The sequence below is a fragment of the Eleutherodactylus coqui genome, unplaced genomic scaffold (genome assembly GCF_035609145.1).
Source record: "Eleutherodactylus coqui strain aEleCoq1 unplaced genomic scaffold, aEleCoq1.hap1 HAP1_SCAFFOLD_263, whole genome shotgun sequence".
NCBI lineage: Eukaryota > Metazoa > Chordata > Amphibia > Anura > Eleutherodactylidae > Eleutherodactylus > Eleutherodactylus coqui.
The window spans coordinates 95,001-112,500 of NW_027101694.1; positions in this window are offsets into that span (position 1 = coordinate 95,001).

Consider the following 17,500-nt stretch of genomic DNA (forward strand, 5'->3'; position numbering starts at 1 on the left):
TCGCCTCGCGTAGGGATGTTGGAGGTTTGGCTAAGTGCGGAGCCCGGTGTGTGGTGGAAAGGGGCTGACCCGGCTGGCCGGGGCCGGCGGGAGCTGCGGCTGCCGGGGCTGAGCCGAGTGTCGATGCATGTCGTGAGAACCGGGAAGGGGACAAACCGGTGGCTCCAGGCCGGGTTGGAGTTCCAGGAGGTCGGCCTGACTCTGGAGGTTTTCCCCTTGGCATTTCCCCATAGGCCAAAAGGGGGGAAGTCAAAAAAGCACCCCCAGCAGATGTATGCAGGAGGGGCTGGGGGGTGACGGAGAGCGGGCTGTTGGCAGCTGTGTGGTGGCTGCTGGCAGCCGTGTGCTGGCTGCAGGGGTGGGCCTGGGCGGCTGCCGAGGGCCCCCTGAGTGCACCTAGCAGTAGGGGCTGATGACCCAGGCTGAGCCTCCGATGTGCCCGGGCAGGACACCCAGGAGGCGGGGAGCACCCCCCGCTGAAGTCCATGGCAGTTGGCAGAGGCGAGTCTTGGGGGAAAAAAAGGACAAAGTCCAAACGCTCCAGGCGCCGGGCAGGGTGGCGGACCCGGCTGGCCAGGCCGGCGGGGGCTGCGGCTGCCGGGGCTGAGCCGAGTATTAGTGCATGTCCTGAGAACCGGGAAGGGGACAAACCGGTGGCTCCAGGCCGGGTTGGAGTTCCAGGAGGTCGGCCTGACTCTGGAGGTTTTCCCCTTGGCATTTCCCCATAGGCCAAAACGGGGGAAGTCAAAAAAGCACCCCCAGCAGATGTATGCGGAGGGGCTGGGGGTTGACGGGGAGCGGGCTGTTGGCAGCTGTGTGGTGGCTGCAGGGGTGGGCCTGGGCGGCTGCGGAGGGCGCCTTCAGAGTGCACCTACCAGTAGGGGCTCAAGACCCAGGCTGAGCCTCCGATGTGCCCGGGCAGGACACCCAGGAGGCGGGGAGCAGCCCCCGCTGAAGCCCAGGGCAGTTGGCAGAGATGGGTCTTTGAGAAAAAATGACAAAGTCCAAACGCTCCAGGCGCTGGCCAGGGGTGCGGACCGGGCTGGCCGGGCCGGCGGGGGCTGCGGCGGCCGGGGCTGAGCCGAGTGTCGATGCATGTCGTGAGAACCGGGAAGGGGACAAACCTGTGGCTCCAGGCCGGGTTGGAGTTCCAGGAGGTCGGCCTGACTCTGGAGGTTTTCCCCTTAGCTTTTTCCCATAGGCCAAAAGGGGGGAAGTCAAAAAAGCACCCCCAGCAGATGTATGCAGAAGGGGCTGGGGGGTGACGGAGAGCGGGCTGTTGGCAGCTGTGTGGTGGCTGCTGGCAGCCGTGTGCTGGCTGCAGGGGTGGGCCTGGGCGGCTGCCGAGGGCCCCCAAAGCGCACCTACCAGCAGTAGCTCAAGACCCAGGCTGACCCTCCGATGTGCCCGGGCAGGACACCCAGGAGGCGGGGAGCAGCCCCCGCTGAAGCCCACGGCAGTTGGCAGAGACGGGTCTTTGAGAAAAAACGACAAAGTCCAAACGCTCCAGGCGCTGGCCAGGGGTGCGGACCGGGCTGGCCGGGCCGGCGGGGGCTGCGGCGGCCGGGGCTGAGCCGAGTGTCGATGCATGTCGTGAGAACCGGGAAGGGGACAAACCTGTGGCTCCAGGCCGGGTTGGAGTTCCAGGAGGTCGGCCTGACTCTGGAGGTTTTCCCCTTAGCTTTTTCCCATAGGCCAAAAGGGGGGAAGTCAAAAAAGCACCCCCAGCAGATGTATGCAGAAGGGGCTGGGGGGTGACGGAGAGCGGGCTGTTGGCAGCTGCGTGGTGGCTGCTGGCAGCCGTGTGCTGGCTGCAGGGGTGGGCCTGGGCGGCTGCGGAGGGCCCCCTGAGTGCACCTGCCAGCGGTGGTTGAAGACATTGCCTGAGCCTCCGATGTGCCCGGGCAGGACACCCGGGAGGCGGGGAGCAGCCCCCGCTGAAGTCCATGGCATGTGCCAGAATCGAGTCTTGGAGAAAAAATGACAAAGTCCAAACGCTCCGGCGCCGGCCAGGGCGGTTGACCCCGGCTGGCCGGGCCGGCGGGGGCTGCGGCTGCCGGGGCTGAGCCGAGTGTCGATGCATGTCGTGAGAACCGGGAAGGGGACAAACCGGTGGCTCCAGGCCGGGTTGGAGTTCCAGGAGGTCGGCCTGACTCTGGAGCTTTTCCCCTTAGCATTTCCCCATTGGCCAAAGGGGGGAAAGTCAAAAAAGCACCCCCAGCAGATGTATGCATAAGGGGCTGGGGGGTGACGGAGAGCGGGCTGTTGGCAGCTGTGTGGTGGCTGCTGGCAGCCGTGTGCTGGCTGCAGGGGTGGGCCTGGGCGGCTGCGGAGGGCCCCCTGAGTGCACCTACCAGTAGGGGCTGAAGACCCAGTCTGACCCTCCGATGTGCACGGGCAGGACACCCAGGAGGCGGGGAGCAGCCCCCGCTGAAGCCCACGGCAGTTGGCAGAGGCGAGTCTTTGAAAAAAATGACAAAGTCCAAACGCTCCAGGCGCTGGCCAGGGGTGCGGACCGGGCTGGCCGGGCCGGCGGGGGCTGCGGCGGCCGGGGCTGAGCCGAGTGTCTATGACTGTCCTGAGAACCGGTATGGGGACAAACCGGTGACTCCAGGCCGGGTTGGAGTTCCAGGAGGTCGGCCTGACTCTGGTGGTTTTCCCCTTAGCATTTCCCCATTGGCCAAAGGGGGGGAAGTCAAAAAAGCACCCCCAGCAGATGTATGCAGAAGGGGCTGGGGGGTGATGGGGAGCGGGCTGTTGGCAGCTGTGTGGTGGCTGCTGGCAGCCGTGTGCTGGCTGCAGGGGTGGGCCTGGGCGGCTGCGGAGGGCCCCCTGAGTGCACCTACCAGTAGGGGCTGAAGACCCAGTCTGACCCTCCGATGTGCCCGGGCAGGACACCCAGGAGGCGGGGAGCAGCCCCCGCTGAAGCCCACGGCAGTTGGCAGAGATGAGTCTTTGAAAAAAATGACAAAGTCCAAACGCTCCAGGCGCCGGCCAGGGGTGCGGACCGGGCTGGCCGGGCCGACGGGGGCTGCGGCTGCTGGTGCTGAGCCGACTGTCTATGCATGTCCTGAGAACCGGGATGGGGACAAACCGGTGGCTCCAGGCCGGGTTGGAGTTCCAGGAGGTCGGCCTGACTCTGGAGGTTTTCCCCTTAACATTTTCCCATAGGCCATAACGGGGGAAGTCAAAAAAGCACCCCCAGCAGATGTATGCAGAGGGGCTGGCGGGTGACGGAGAGCGCGTGTTTGGCAGCTGTGTGGTGGCTGCTGGCAGCCGTGTGCTGGCTGCAGTGGTGGGCCTGGGCGGCTGCGGAGGGCCCCCTGAGTGCACCTAGCAGTAGGGGCTGAAGACCCAGGCTGAGCCTCCGATGTGCCCGGGCAGGACACCCAGGAGGCGGGGAGCAGCCCCCGCTGAAGCCCACGGCAGTTGGCAGAGATGGGTCTTTGAAAAAAATGACAAAGTCCAAACGCTCCAGGCGTGCAGTCCAGGGGGGCGGACCCGGCTGGCCGGGCCGGCGGGAGCTGCGGCGGCTGGGGCAGAGCCGAGTGTCAACGCAGGTCGTGAGAACCCGTATGAGGGTAATCCAGGTCGCTCCGGGCCGAGCCACGGCTCCAGGAGGGCGGAAGGAGCGGGCCTGTTTCCCCTGATAGCGCCGACGACGGTAAAATAAGGCCTCGCAAAACGTCACCACGAACACCTTGTCGGGGTATAAGGGAACGAGCGGTGTGCGGTCGCTGACAAAGTGACAGTATTTCTCAAAAAAGCACCCCTGGCAGATGTGCGCAGACGGGGCTGGCTGGTGACGGAGAGCGGGCTGTTGGCAGCGGTGTGCTGGCTGCAGGGGTGGTCCGTGGCGGCTGCGGGGGGCCCGCAAAGCGCACCCACCATTAGTTGCTCAAGACCCAGGCTGAGCCTCCGATGTGCCCGGGCAGGACCCCAGGAGGCCGGGCACAGACCGCAGCCTGCCCCCTTGCCGTCCGACGAAGCTTGCACGGTCAGAAAAAGTTTCAAAGTCCCAACGGGGAGAGAGTGTTGACGGCGAGGGGGCGCTGGCTGCTCCAGGGGCCTGGGAGGGAGGCCCTGGAGGTCGGCCTGGGGGTGTGGAGGGGCCCCCGTGTGTCCCTGAGCGGCCCCCGGTCTTTGGTCGAGAGGGGGTCTCAGCCGCCAATGTGCCCGCCCGGGTACCTAGGGAGGCCGGCCTGGGGCGAGCGGAGCAGCCCCCGTGTGTCCCCGAGTGTCCCCTGGCGTTTGCTGAAGAGGGGGTCTCAGCCGCTAATGTGCCCGCCCGGGTACCTAGAGAGGCCGGCCTGGGGCGAGTGGAGCAGCCCCCGTGTGTCCCCGAGCGCCCCCCCCGGTCTTTGGTGGAGAGGGGGTCTCAGCCGCTGATGTGCCCGCCTCAGGGAAGCCGGCCTGGGGCGAGTGGAGCAGCCCCCGTGTGTCCCCGAGTGCCCCCCGGTCTCTGGTCGAGAGGGGGGTCTCAGCCGCTAATGTGCCCGCCTCAGGGAGTCCGGCCTGGGGCGAGTGGAGCAGCCCCCGTGTGTCCCCGAGCGCCCCCCGGTCTTTGGTGGAGAGGGGGTCTCAGCCGCTAATGTGCCCGCCTCAGGGAGTCCGGCCTGGGGCGAGTGGAGCAGCCCCCGTGTGTCCCCGAGCGCCCCCCGGTCTTTGGTGGAGAGGGGGTCTCAGCCGCTGATGTGCCCGCCTCAGGGAAGCCGGCCTGGGGCGAGTGGAGCAGCCCCCGTGTGTCCCCGAGTGCCCCCCGGTCTCTGGTCGAGAGGGGGGTCTCAGCCGCTAATGTGCCCGCCTCAGGGAGTCCGGCCTGGGGCGAGTGGAGCAGCCCCCGTGTGTCCCCGAGCGCCCCCCGGTCTTTGGTGGAGAGGGGGTCTCAGCCGCTAATGTGCCCGCCTCAGGGAGTCCGGCCTGGGGCGAGTGGAGCAGCCCCCGTGTGTCCCCGAGCGCCCCCCGGTCTTTGGTGGAGAGGGGGTCTCAGCCGCTAATGTGCCTGCCTCAGGGAGTCCGGCCTGGGGTGAGTGGAGCAGCCCCCGTGTGTCCCCGAGCGCCCCCCCGGTCTCTGGTGGAGAGGGGGTCTCGGCCGCTAATGTGCCCGCCCGGGTACCTAGGGAGTCCGGCCTGGGGCGAGTGGAGCAGCCCCCGTGTGTCCCTGAGCGTCCCCCGGTCTTTGGTGGAGAGGGGGTCTCAGCCGCTAATGTGCCCGCCTCAGGGAGGCCGGCCTGGGGCGAGTGGAGCAGCCCCCGGGTGTCCCTGAGCGCCCCCCGGTCTCTGGTGGAGAGGGGGCCTCAGCCGCTAATGTGCCCGCCTCAGGGAGGCCGGCCTGGGGCGAGTGGAGCAGCCCCCGTGTGTCCCTGAGCGTCCCCCGGTCTTTGGTCGAGAGGGGGTCTCAGCCGCTAATGTGCCCGCCTGGGTACCCAGGGAGGCCGGCCTGGGGCGAGTGGAGCGGCCCCCGTGTGTCCCTGAGCGTCCCCCGGTCTTTGGTCGAGAGGGGGTCTCAGCCGCTAATGTGCCCGCCTCAGGGAGTCCGGCCTGGGGCGAGTGGAGCAGCCCCCGTGTGTCCCTGAGCGTCCCCCGGTCTTTGGTGGAGAGGGGGTCTCAGCCGCTAATGTGCCCGCCTCAGGGAGGCCGGCCTGGGGCGAGTGGAGCAGCCCCCGGGTGTCCCTGAGCGCCCCCCGGTCTCTGGTGGAGAGGGGGCCTCAGCCGCTAATGTGCCCGCCTCAGGGAGGCCGGCCTGGGGCGAGTGGAGCAGCCCCCGTGTGTCCCTGAGCGTCCCCCGGTCTTTGGGTCGAGAGGGGGTCTCAGCCGCTAATGTGCCCGCCTGGGTACCCAGGGAGGCCGGCCTGGGGCGAGTGGAGCAGCCCCCGTGTGTCCCTGAGCGTCCCCCGGTCTCTGGTGGAGAGGGGGTCTCAGCCGCTAATGTGCCCGCCTCAGGGAGGCCGGCCTGGGGCGAGTGGAGCAGCCCCCGTGTGTCCCTGAGTGTCCCCTGGCGTTTGCTGAAGAGGGGGTCTCAGCCGCTAATGTGCCCGCCTGGGTACCTAGGGAGGCCGGCCTGGGGCGAGTGGAGCAGCCCCCGTGTGTCCCCGAGTGCCCCCCGGTCTTTGGTGGAGAGGGGGTCTCAGCCGCTAATGTGCCCGCCTCAGGGAGTCCGGCCTGGGGCGAGTGGAGCAGCCCCCGTGTGTCCCCGAGTGCCCCCCGGTCTTTGGTGGAGAGGGGGTCTCAGCCGCTAATGTGCCCGCCCCAGGGAGGCCGGCCTGGGGCGAGTGGAGCAGCCCCCGTGTGTCCCTGAGCGTCCCCCGGTCTTTGGTCGAGAGGGGGTCTCAGCCGCTAGTGTGCCCGCCCGGGTACCTAGGGAGGCCGGCCTGGGGCGAGTGGAGCAGCCCCCGTGTGTCCCTGAGCGCCCCCCGGTCTTTGGTGGAGAGGGGGTCTCAGCCGCTAATGTGCCCGCCCCAGGGAGGCCGGCCTGGGGCGAGTGGAGCAGCCCCCGTGTGTCCCTGAGCGCCCCCCGGTCTTTGGTGGAGAGGGGGTCTCAGCCGCTAATGTGCCCGCCCCAGGGAGGCCGGCCTGGGGCGAGTGGAGCAGCCCCCGTGTGTCCCTGAGCGCCCCCCGGTCTTTGGTCGAGAGGGGGTCTCAGCCGCTAATGTGCCCGCCTCAGGGAGGCCGGCCTGGGGCGAGTGGAGCAGCCCCCGGGTGTCCCTGAGCGCCCCCTGGCGTTTGCTGAATAGGGGGTCCCAGCCGCCAATGTGGCCGCCCGGGTGCCCGGGGGAGCCGCCTGGGGTGGCCCTGTGCAGCCCCCGTGCGCCCCTGAGTGTTTTTCAGTATCTGGCCGAGACACCCCCTGACCCTCCGACGGTGTCCGTTTGGAGCGCCTGGTGCCTGGGCACCCCCTGAGTGTTTTTCAGTATCTGGCCGAGACACCCCCTGACCCTCCGCCGGCGTCCGTTTGGAGAGCCTGGTGCCTGGGCACAGACCGCGGCAGCTCCCGCTGGCCGCATTGACAGAGAGGGCTGAAAAAATGACAAAGTCCGAAAATGCCTGAGAACCGGGAAGGGGACAAACCGGCGGCTCCAGGCCGAGCCGGAGTTCCAGGAGGTCGGCATGATTTTGCCGGTTTCCCCATAGGATGTGCCAAGTTGCCAAAATGGGGGAACTCAAAAAAGCACCCCCGCCAGATGTATGTAGGGGGGCTGGATGGTCGATAGGGAGTGGGTGCCTGGCAGCAGGGGCCACCCCGCGCAGGTGCCCCGGGGGGCCCGCGGGGGGCCCCCGAAGACACCCCCCCCCAGCACTCGCTGAAAACCCCGTCCGAGCCGCCCGCGCTGCCCGGAGGGAGTCCCGGGAGGCCGGGCACGGCCCGCAGGTCTCTCCCTCTGCCCCCCGGTGAGGTTTGCACGGGGGGAAAAGTTTCAAAGTCCCAACGGGGGCGAGAGACGGTGCCGGCGAGGGGTGGCGGGCTGCTCCGCGGACCCGGGGGAAGCCCGGGGAGGGCGGCCCGAGGGCGCGGAGGGCCCCCTGAGAGTGCCTACGGGTAGTAGGTGAGAAACCCTGCCTGTCCCTCCCACGGGGCCGGGCAGGGACCCCGGGAGGCCGGGCAGAGCCCGCAGGTCGCCCCCTTCCCGTCCGATGAAGCTCGCACGGTCAGAAAAGTTTCAAAGTCCCAACGGGGGGAGAGTGTTGACGGCGAAGGGGTGCTGGCTGCCCCTGGGGCCGGGCTGGAGCCCCTGGAGGTCGGGCTGGGGTTGTGGAGGGGCCCCCTGAGAGCACCCAACAGCAGTTGCTCAAGACCCTGCCTGAGCCTCCGGTGTGCCCGGGCATGAACCCCAGGAGGCGGGGAACAGCCGTGGCAGCCCCTGCTGAAGTCCTTGGCAGTTGGCAGAGGCGAGTCTTGGGGGAAAAAAAACGACAAAGTCCAAACGCTCCAGGCGCCGGCCAGGGGGGCGGACGTGGCTGGCCTGGCCGGCGGGTGCTGCGGCTGCCGGGGCTGAGCCGAGTGTCGATGCATCTCCTGAGAACCGGGAAGGGGACAAACCGGTGGCTCCAGTCCGAGCTGGAGTTCCAGAAGGTCGGCCTGACTCTGGAGGTTTTCCCCCTGGCTTTTCCCCATAGGCCAAAAGGGGGGAAGTCAAAAAAGCACCCCCGGCAGATGTATGCAGAAGGGGCTGGGGGGTGACGGAGAGCGGGCTGTTGGCAGCTGCGTGGTGGCTGCAGGGGTGGGCCTGGGCGGCTGCGGTGGGCCCCCTGAGTGCACCTGCCCGTGGTGGCTGAAAACCCAGGCTGAGCCTCCGATGTGCCCGGGCAGGACCCCAGGAGGCCGGGCACAGAACGCCGGTTGCCCCCCATTGCCGTTTGACGAAGCTTGCACGGTCAGAAAAGTTTCAAAGTCCCAACGGGGAGAGAGTGTTGACGGCGAGGGGGTGCTGGCAGCTCCAGCGGCCGGGGGCAACCGCTGGAGGCTGGGCCCGGACTGCGGCAGCCCCCCTTGCGGTCGAACAAAGTTTGAGGAGACGAGTCATGAAAATGACAAAGTCCAAACGCTCCAGGCGTGCCGTCCAGGGGGGCGGACCCAGCTGGTCGGACCGGCGGGAGCTGCGGCGGCCGGGGAAGAGCCGAGTGTCAATGCAGGTCACGAGAACCGGTATGAGGGTAAACCTGGCCGCTCCGGGCCGAGGCACGGTTCCAGGAGGGCGGAAGGAGCGGGCCCGCTTCCCCTGATAGCGCCGACGGCGGTAAAATAAGGCCTCGCAAAACGTCAGCACGAACACCTTGTCGGGGTATAAGGGAACGAGCGGTGTGCGGTCTTTGACAAAGTGACAGTGTTTCTCAAAAAAGCACCCCCGGCAGATGTGTGCAGACGGGGCTGGCTGGTGTGGGAGAGCGGCGGGCTGTTGGCAGCAGTGTGCTGGCTGCAGGGGTGGCCCGGGGCGGCTGCGGAGGGCCCCCAAAGCGCACCTACCAGTGGTGGCTGAAAACCCCCGCTGAGCCTCCGATGTCCCCGGGCAGGACCCCAGGAGGCCGGGCAGAGCCCGCCGCTTGCCCCCTTGCCGTTTGACGAAGCTTGCACGGTCAGAAAAGTTTCAAAGTCCCCACGGGGGGAGAGTGTTGACGGCGAGGAGGTGCTGGCTGCTCCAGGGGCCGGGGGCAACCCCTGGAGGCTGGGCACGGACTGCGGCAGCCCCCCTTGCAGTCGAACAAAGTTTGAGGAGACAAGTCATGAAAATGACAAAGTCCAAACGCTCCAGGCGCCGGCCTGGGGTGCGGACCCGGCTGGCCGGGGCCGGCGGGAGCTGCGGCGGCCGGGGCTGAGCCGAGTGTCAATGCAGGTCCTGAGAACCGGGAAGGGGACAAACCGGTGGCTCCAGGCCGGGTTGGAGTTCCAGGAGGTCGGCAGGACTCTGGAGGTTTTCCCCTTGGCATTGTCCCATTGGCCACAATGGGGGAAGTCAAAAAAGCACCCCCAGCAGATGTATGCAGAGGGGCTGGCGGGTGACGGAGAGCGGGCAGTTGGCAGCTGTGTGGTGGCTGCAGGAGGTGGGCCTGGGCGGCTGCGGAGGGCCCCCAAAGTGCACCTACCAGAAGGGGCCCAAGACCCAGGCTGAGCCTCCGATGTGCCCGGGCAGGACACCCAGGAGGCGGGGAGCAGCCCCCGCTGAGGTCCATGGCATGTGCCAGAGGCGAGTCTTGGAGAAAAAACGACAAAGTCCAAACGCTCCAGGCGCCGGGCAGGGTGGCGGACCCGGGTGGCCGGGCCGGCGGGGGCTGCGGCTGCCGGGGCTGAGCCGAGTGTCAATGCATGTCCTGAGAACCGGGAAGGGGACAAACCGGTGGCTCCAGGCCGGGTTGGAGTTCCAGGGGATCGGCCTGACTCTGGAGGTTTTCCCCCTGGCTTTTCCCCATAGGCCAAAACGGGGGGAGCCAAAAAAGCACCCCCAGCAGATGTATGCAGAGGGGCTGGGGGGTGACAGAGAGCGGGCTGTTGGCAGCTGTCTGGTGGCTGCAGGGGTGGCCCTGGGCGGCTGAAGAGGGCCCCCTGAGTGCACCTACCAGCAGTAGCTCAAGACCCAGGCTGAGCCTCCGATGTCCCCGGGCAGGACCCCAGGAGGCCGGGTAGAGCCCGCAGGTCACCCCCTTGCCGTCCAATGAAGCTTGCACGGTCAGAAAAGTTTCAAAGTCCCAACGGGGAGAGAGTGTTGACGGCGAGGGGGTGCTGGCTGCTCCAGGGGCCGGGGGCAGCCCCTGGAGGTCGGCCTGGGGGTGTGGAGGGGCCCCCCTGAGAGCACCCAACAGTAGTTGCTCAAGACCCTGCCTGAGCCTCCGGTGTGCCCGGGCATGAACCCCAGGAGGCGGGGAACAGCCGTGGCAGCCCCTGCTGAAGTCCTTGGCAGTTGGCAGAGGCGAGTCTTGGGGGAAAAAATGACAAAGTCCAAACGCTCCAGGCGCCGGGCAGGGTGGCGGAACCGGCTGGCCGGGCCGGCGGGGGCCGCGGCTGCCGGGGCTGAGCCGAGTGTCGATGCAGGTCCTGAGAACCGGGAAGGGGACAAACCAGTAGCTCCAGGCCGGGTTGGAGTTCCACGAGGTCGGCATGACTCTGGAGGCTTTCCCCCTGGCATTTTCCCATTGGCCAAAATGGGGGAAGTCAAAAAAGCACCCCCAGCAGATGTATGCAGAGGGGCTGGGGGGTGACGGAGAGCGGGCTGTTGGCAGCTGTGTGGTGGCTGCAGGGGTGGCCCTGGGCGGCTGCAGAGGGCCCCCTGAGTGCACCTATCAGCCGTTGCTCAAGACCCCGCCTGAGCCTCCGGTGTTGCAGGTCAGGACACCCATTGGCGGGGAACAGCAGGTGGCAGCCCATGCTATAGTCGTTGGCAGAGATGAGTCTTGGAGAAAAAACGACAAAGTCCAAACGCTCCAGGCGTGCCGGCCAGGGCGGCGGACCCGGCTGGCTGGGCCGGCGGGAGCTGCGGCTGCCGGGGCTGAGCCGAGTGTCAATGCATGTCGTGAGAACCGGTATGAGGGTAATCCTGGTCGCTCCGGGCCGAGCCCCGGTTCCACGAAGGCGGAAGGAGCGGGCCTGTTTCCCCTGATAGCGCCGACGGCGGTAAAATAAGGCCTCGCAAAACGTCAGCACGAACACCTTGTCGGGGTATAAGGGAACGAGCGGTGTGCGGTCTTTGACAAAGTGACAGTATGTCTCAAAAAAAGCACCCCCCCGCAGATGTGTGCAGACGGGGCTGGCTGGCTGGTTGGTGATGGAGAGCGGCGGGCTGTTGGCAGCAGTTTGCTGGCTGCAGGGGTGGCCCGGGGCGGCTGCGGAGGGCCCCCCAAAGCGCACCTACCAGTAGGGGCTCAAGACCCAGGCTGAGCCTCCGATGTCCCCGGGCAGGACCCCAGCAGGCCGGGCACAGACCGCAGCCTGCCCCCTTGCCGTCCGATGAAGCTTGCACGGTCAGAAAAAGTTTCAAAGTCCCAACGGGGAGAGAGTGTTGACGGCGAGGGGGTGCTGGCTGCCCCAGGGGCCGGGAGGGAGGCCCTGGAGGTGGGCCTGGGGGTGTGGAGGGGCCCCCTGAGAGCACCCAACAGAAGTTGCTCAAGACCCTGCCTGAGCCTCCGGTGTTGCAGGGAAGGACACCCAGGGGGCGGGGAACAGCCGTGGCAGCCCCCCTTGCAGTCGAACAAAGTTTGAGGAGACAAGTCATGAAAATGACAAAGTCCAAACGCTCCAGGCGTGCCGGCCAGGGGGGCGGACCCGGCTGGCTGGGCCGAGGGGAGCTGCGGCGGCTGGGGAAGAGCCGAGTGTCGATGCATGTCCTGAGAACCGGGAAGGGGGCAAACCAGTAGCTCCAGGCCGGGCTAGGGTTCCAGGAGGTCGGCCTGACTCTGGAGGTTTTCCCCCTGGCTTTTCCCCATAGGCCGAAATGGGGGAAGTCAAAAAAGCACCCCCGGCAGATGTATGCAGAGCGGCTGGGGTGTGACGGGGAGCGGGCTGTTGGCAGCAGTGTGCTGGCTGCGGAGGTGTGCCTGGGCGTCTGCGGAGGGCCCCCTGAGTGCACCTGCCAGTAGTCACTCAACACCCAGCCTGAGCCTCCGAAGTGCCCGGGCAGGACCCCAGGAGGCCGGGCAGAGCCCGCCGCTTGCCCCCTTGCCGTTTGACGAAGCTTGCACGGTCAGAAAAGTTTCAAAGTCCCAACGGGGAGAGAGCGTTGACGGCGAGGGGGCGCTGGCTGCTCCAGGGGCCGGGAGGGAGGCCCTGGAGGTGGGCCTGGGGGTGTGGAGGGGCCCCCTGAGAGCACCAACCAGCAGTTGCTCAAGACCCTGCCTGAGCCTCCGGTGTGGCAGGGCAGGACACCCATTGGCGGGGAACAGCAGGTGGCAGCCCCAACTGAAGTCCTTGGCAGCTGGCAGAGATGAGTCTTTGAGAAAAAACGACAAAGTCCAAACGCTCCAGGCGTGCCGGCCAGGGGGGTGGACCCGGCTGGCTGGGCCGAGGGGAGCTGCGGCGGCTGGGGAAGAGCCGAGTGTCGATGCATGTCCTGAGAACCGGGAAGGGGGCAAACCAGTAGCTCCAGGCCGAGCTGGGGTTCCAGGAGGTCGGCCTGACTCTGGAGGTTTTCCCCCTGGCTTTTCCCCATAGGCCAACATGGGGGAAGTCAAAAAAGCACCCCCGGCAGATGTATGCAGAGGGGCTGGATGGTGACGGGGAGCGGGCTGTTGGCAGCAGTGTGCTGGCTGCAGAGGGCCCCCGAGGTGCACCTACCAGCAGTTGCTCAAGACCACGCCTGAGCCTCCGGTGTTGCAGGTCAGGACACCCATTGGCGGGGAACAGCAGGTGGCAGCCCCTGCTGAAGTCGTTGGCAGAGATGAGTCTTTGAGAAAAAAACGACAAAGTCCAAACGCTCCAGGCGCCGGTCCGGGGGGCGGACCCGGCTGGCCGGGCCGAGGGGAGCTGCGGCGGCTGGGGAAGAGCCGAGTGTCGATGCATGTCCTGAGAACCGGGAAGGGGGCAAACCAGTAGCTCCAGGCCGAGCTGGGGTTCCAGGAGGTCGGCATGACTCTGGAGTTTCCCCCCTTGGCTTTTCCCCATAGGCCAAAACGGGGGAAGTCAAAAAAGCACCCCCAGCAGATGTATGCAGATGGGCTGGCTGGTGATGGAGAGCGGGCTGTTGGCAGCCGTGTGCTGGCTGCAGAGGGCCCCCGAGGTGCTGCACCTACCAGTAGTTGCTCAAGACCCCGACTGACCCTCCGGTGTTGCAGGGCAGGACACCCAGGAGGCGGGGAACAGCCGTGGCAGCCCCTGCTGAATCCCACGGCAGTTGGCAGAGATGAGTCTTTGAGGAAAAATGACAAAGTGCAAACGCTCCAGGCGCCGGCCAGGGGGGCGTACCCGGCTGGCCGGGCCGGCGGGAGCTGCGGCTGCCGGGGCTGAGCCGAGTATCCATGCATGTCGTGAGAACCGGTATGAGGGTAAACCTGGTCGTTCGGGGCCGAGCCACGGTTCCGGGAAGGCGGAAGGAGCGGGCCTGTTTGCCCTGATAGCGCCGACGGCGGTAAATTAAGGCCTCGCAAAACGTCAGGACGAACACCTTTTTTGCATATAAGGGAACGAGCGGTGTGCGGTCTTTGACAAAGTGACTATTTCTCAATGTGCTGAGAAGGGAGTGGGGACCGCTCAAAGTCAAAGCACCGCGTCCGCCCCTCTGCCACCTCCCTGGGAGCAGAGTCATCGAGCGCGAGTGTCCCCACTCCGCCTGTCCAGGCCGCGGGGCCGACAGGCTGGCTGGCTGCCCGGGCAGACCCCGCTCTCACCGAGCGGCCGGGCCCAACGTTCAAGAGGTGTACGAAGCCACCTTGGGGGGCTGCGGAGGCCCCCCTGAGAGGGCTGATAACCCCGTCCTAGCTGCCTGCGCGGGCAGGCGGGACCCCCAAGAGGCCGGGCACAGCCCGCGGCAGCCCCCGCCGAAGTCCACGGCAGTTGGCAGAGACGAGTCTCGGAGAGAAAACGACAAAGTCCAGACGCTCCAGGCGCCGGCCAGGGGTGCGGACCCGGCTGGCCGGGCCGGCGGGAGCTGCGGCTGCCGGGGCCGAGCCGAGTGTCGACGCATGTCGTGAGAACCGGTATGAGGGTAATCCTGGGCCCTCGGGGCCGAGCTACGGTTCCATGAAGGCGGAAGGAGCGGGCCTGTTTCCCCTGATAGCGCCGACGACGGTAAAATAAGGGCTCGCAAAACGTCAGGACGAACACCTTTTTTGCATATAAGGGAACGAGCGGTGTGCGGTCTTTGACAAAGTGACTATTTCTCAGAGTGCTGGAGTGGGGACCGCTCAAAGTCAAAGCACCGCGGCCGCCCCTCTGCCACCTCCCTGGGAGCAGAGTCATAGAGCGCAAGTGTCCCCACTCCGCCTGTGCAGGCCGCGGGGCCAACAGGCTGGCTGGCTGGCTGGCTGCCCGGGCGACCCCCCTCCGAGATGCCGGGCTGAGGCGTAGGCAGCCGCCTCCATCACCACCACCCAAGGCGAGAGAGTGGGTCAACGGGAGAGCCGTCGCGGCCGGGGGACCCTCGCCGCGCCCATGTCCGGGGAAGGACCACAAGGGCCCTGCTCCCCGGCGCCCCGGCGAGCGGGTTCACCCTCGGCGCGTACGGCTCTCGAGGATGGGGAAGGGACGCGCGTGGGCGTCCCTCCCGTCCCCCGCGGAAGAAGGCGAGCGACTCTGCGCGTCGGGACACCCCGCGGAGCCCCCTGCGGGGGGAGTACTCCGGGGGAGAAGCGTGGCGCAGGGGGTGCAGCCCTTTCCCAGGCCACCGTGCGACGGCGTCGGTGGGGCCGACGCCGAGAGAGAGAACGATCCGGGCTCTCCCGCCTCAGGGCGGCCGAGAGCGGGGCCACGGGCCCCACGTTTGGTGACGGTTTTCCCGAAAGCGAAGGACCCCCGCCTGTCCCCTCGGGCTCCGGCCGATGCGGGCGGTCCAGGGCGGGGATAGGGGACGGCGGCCTGCGGACGACGCGCTTTATCCCCAGAAGGAGCGAGGCATGAGGGGGTGTTCCACCCCCGCCGGCCGGTCTCGCTCCTTCTCCGGGCTACGCCTCGGCGGAGTAAAGACCCCCGGGTCAACGCTCCCGCGTCCGGGTGCCGCCGCGCGTCCCCTTCCCGCGGGGGGGTGGATCCCTTCCACCCCTGGCCGTTCGAGGCCCGTGCGCCTCGGGCGGCCTCCCTTCCGAGAGAGGGAGAGAGAGACGGAGGACGGTGGTCCGCGACGGCGCGAGACGTCCAAGTTGTGTTCCCCCACGGCGGCTACCCGGTCGATCCCGCCCGGTAGCCTTGGCTTGTCCCCACTCCGCCTGTCCAGGCCGCGGGGCCGACAGGCTGTCTTCCCGGGTAGCACCCGCTCTCACCGAGCGGCCGGGCGGCCACGTTCAAGAGGTGTACGAAGCCACCTTGGGGTGGAGCCCTTCCACCCCTGGCCGTCCGAGGCCCGTGCGCCTCGGGCGGCCTCCCTTCCGAGAGAGGGAGAGAGAGACGGAGGACGGTGGTCCGCGACGGCGCGAGACGTCCAAGTTGTGTTCCCCACGGCGGCTACCCGGTCGATCCCGCCCGCCGGTAGCCTTGGCTTGCCCCCGCTCCGCCTGTCCAGGCCGCGTGGCCGACGGGCTGTTTGCCCGGGTAGACCCCGCTCTCACCGAGCGGCCGGGCCCCAACGTTCAAGAGGTGTACGGAAGCCACCTTGGGGTGGAGCCCTTCCACCCCTGGCCGTCCGAGGCCCGTGCGCCTCGGGCGGCCTCCCTTCCGAGAGAGGGAGAGAGAGACGGAGGACGGTGGTCCGCGACGGCGCGAGACGTCCAAGTTGTGTTCCCCACGGCGGCTACCCGGTCGATCCCGCCCGCCGGTAGCCTTGGCTTGCCCCCACTCCGCCTGTCCAGGCCGCGGGGCCGACAGGCTGTTTGCCCGGGTAGACCCTGCTCTCACCGAGCGGCCGGGCCCCAACGTTCAAGAGGTGTACGGAAGCCACCTTGGGGTGGAGCCCTTCCACCCCTGGCCGTCCGAGGCCCGTGCGCCTCGGGCGGCCTCCCTTCCGAGAGAGGGAGAGAGAGACGGAGGACGGTGGTCCGCGACGGCGCGAGACGTCCAAGTTGTGTTCCCCACGGCGGCTACCCGGTCGATCCCGCCCGCCGGTAGCCTTGGCTTGTCCCCGCTCCGCCTGTCCAGGCCGCGGGGCCGACGGGCTGTCTGCCCGGGTAGACCCCGCTCTCCGAGCGGCCGGGCCCCAACGTTCAAGAGGTGTACGGAAGCCACCTTGGGGGGGCTGCGGTGCCCCCCTCCCCGAGAGTGCCTCCCAGGCCGAGGGAGCCCGGCGGTCGAGTGTCGTAGGAAAGCGCGTGCCACGGCTGTGTCGGTCACAGGGGCCAGAGGTAGTTTGGGCAACGGCTTAGATCCGTATGAAGCTCATCCTTTCCGGCCTGTTCTGGCGGCGGCTAGGCGTGCGCGCACGGCACGACGCCCCTGGCTCCAGCGATGCGACGGCGCCCCGCACCCCACTCTCCGGGCCGAGCAGAGTGGCCGCTCTCGCTCCTTGGAGCAGAGCCCCCGAGTGCAAGTGTCCCCGCTCCGCCTGTCCAGGCCGCGGGGCCGACAGGCTGTCTGCCCGGGTAGACCCCGCTCTCCGAGCGGCCGGGCGCCACGTTCAAGAGGTGTACGAAGCCACCTTGGGGGGCTGCGGTGCCCCCCGCCCCGAGAGTGCCTCCCAGGCCGAGGGGAGCCTGGCGGTCGAGTGTCGTAGGAAAGCGCGTGCGCGGCTGTGTCGGTCACACGGGCCAGAGTTAGTTTGGGCAACGGCTTAGATCCGTATGCAGCTCAACCTTTCCGGCCTGTTCTGGCGGCGGCTAGGCGCGCGCGAACGTCACGACGCCCCTGGTTCCAGCGAGGCGACGGCGCCCCGCACCCCGCTCTCCGGGCCGTGCAGAGCGGCCGCTCTCGCTCCTTGGAGCAGAGCCCCCGAGCGCAAGAGTCCCCGCTCCGCCTGTCCAGGCCGCGGGGCCGACAGGCTGTCTGCCCGGGTAGACCCCGCTCTCCGAGCGGCCGGGCGCCACGTTCAAGAGGTGTACGGAAGCCACCTTGGGGGGCTGCGGTGCCCCCCGCCCCGAGAGTGCCTCCCAGGCCGAGGGAGCCCGGCGGTCGAGTGTCGTAGGAAAGCGCGTGCGCGGCTGTGTCGGTCACACGGGCCAGAGTTAGTTTGGGCAACGGCTTAGATCCGTATGCAGCTCAACCTTTCCGGCCTGTTCTGGCGGCGGCTAGGCGTGCGCGCACGGCACGACGCCCCTGGCTCCAGCGATGCGACGGCGCCCCGCACCCCACTCTCCGGGCCGAGCAGAGTGGCCGCTCTCGCTCCTTGGAGCAGAGCCCCCGAGCGCAAGTGTCCCCGCTCCGCCTGTCCAGGCCGCGGGGCCAACAGGCTGTCTGCCCGGGTAGACCCCGCTCTCCGAGCGGCCGGGCGCCACGTTCAAG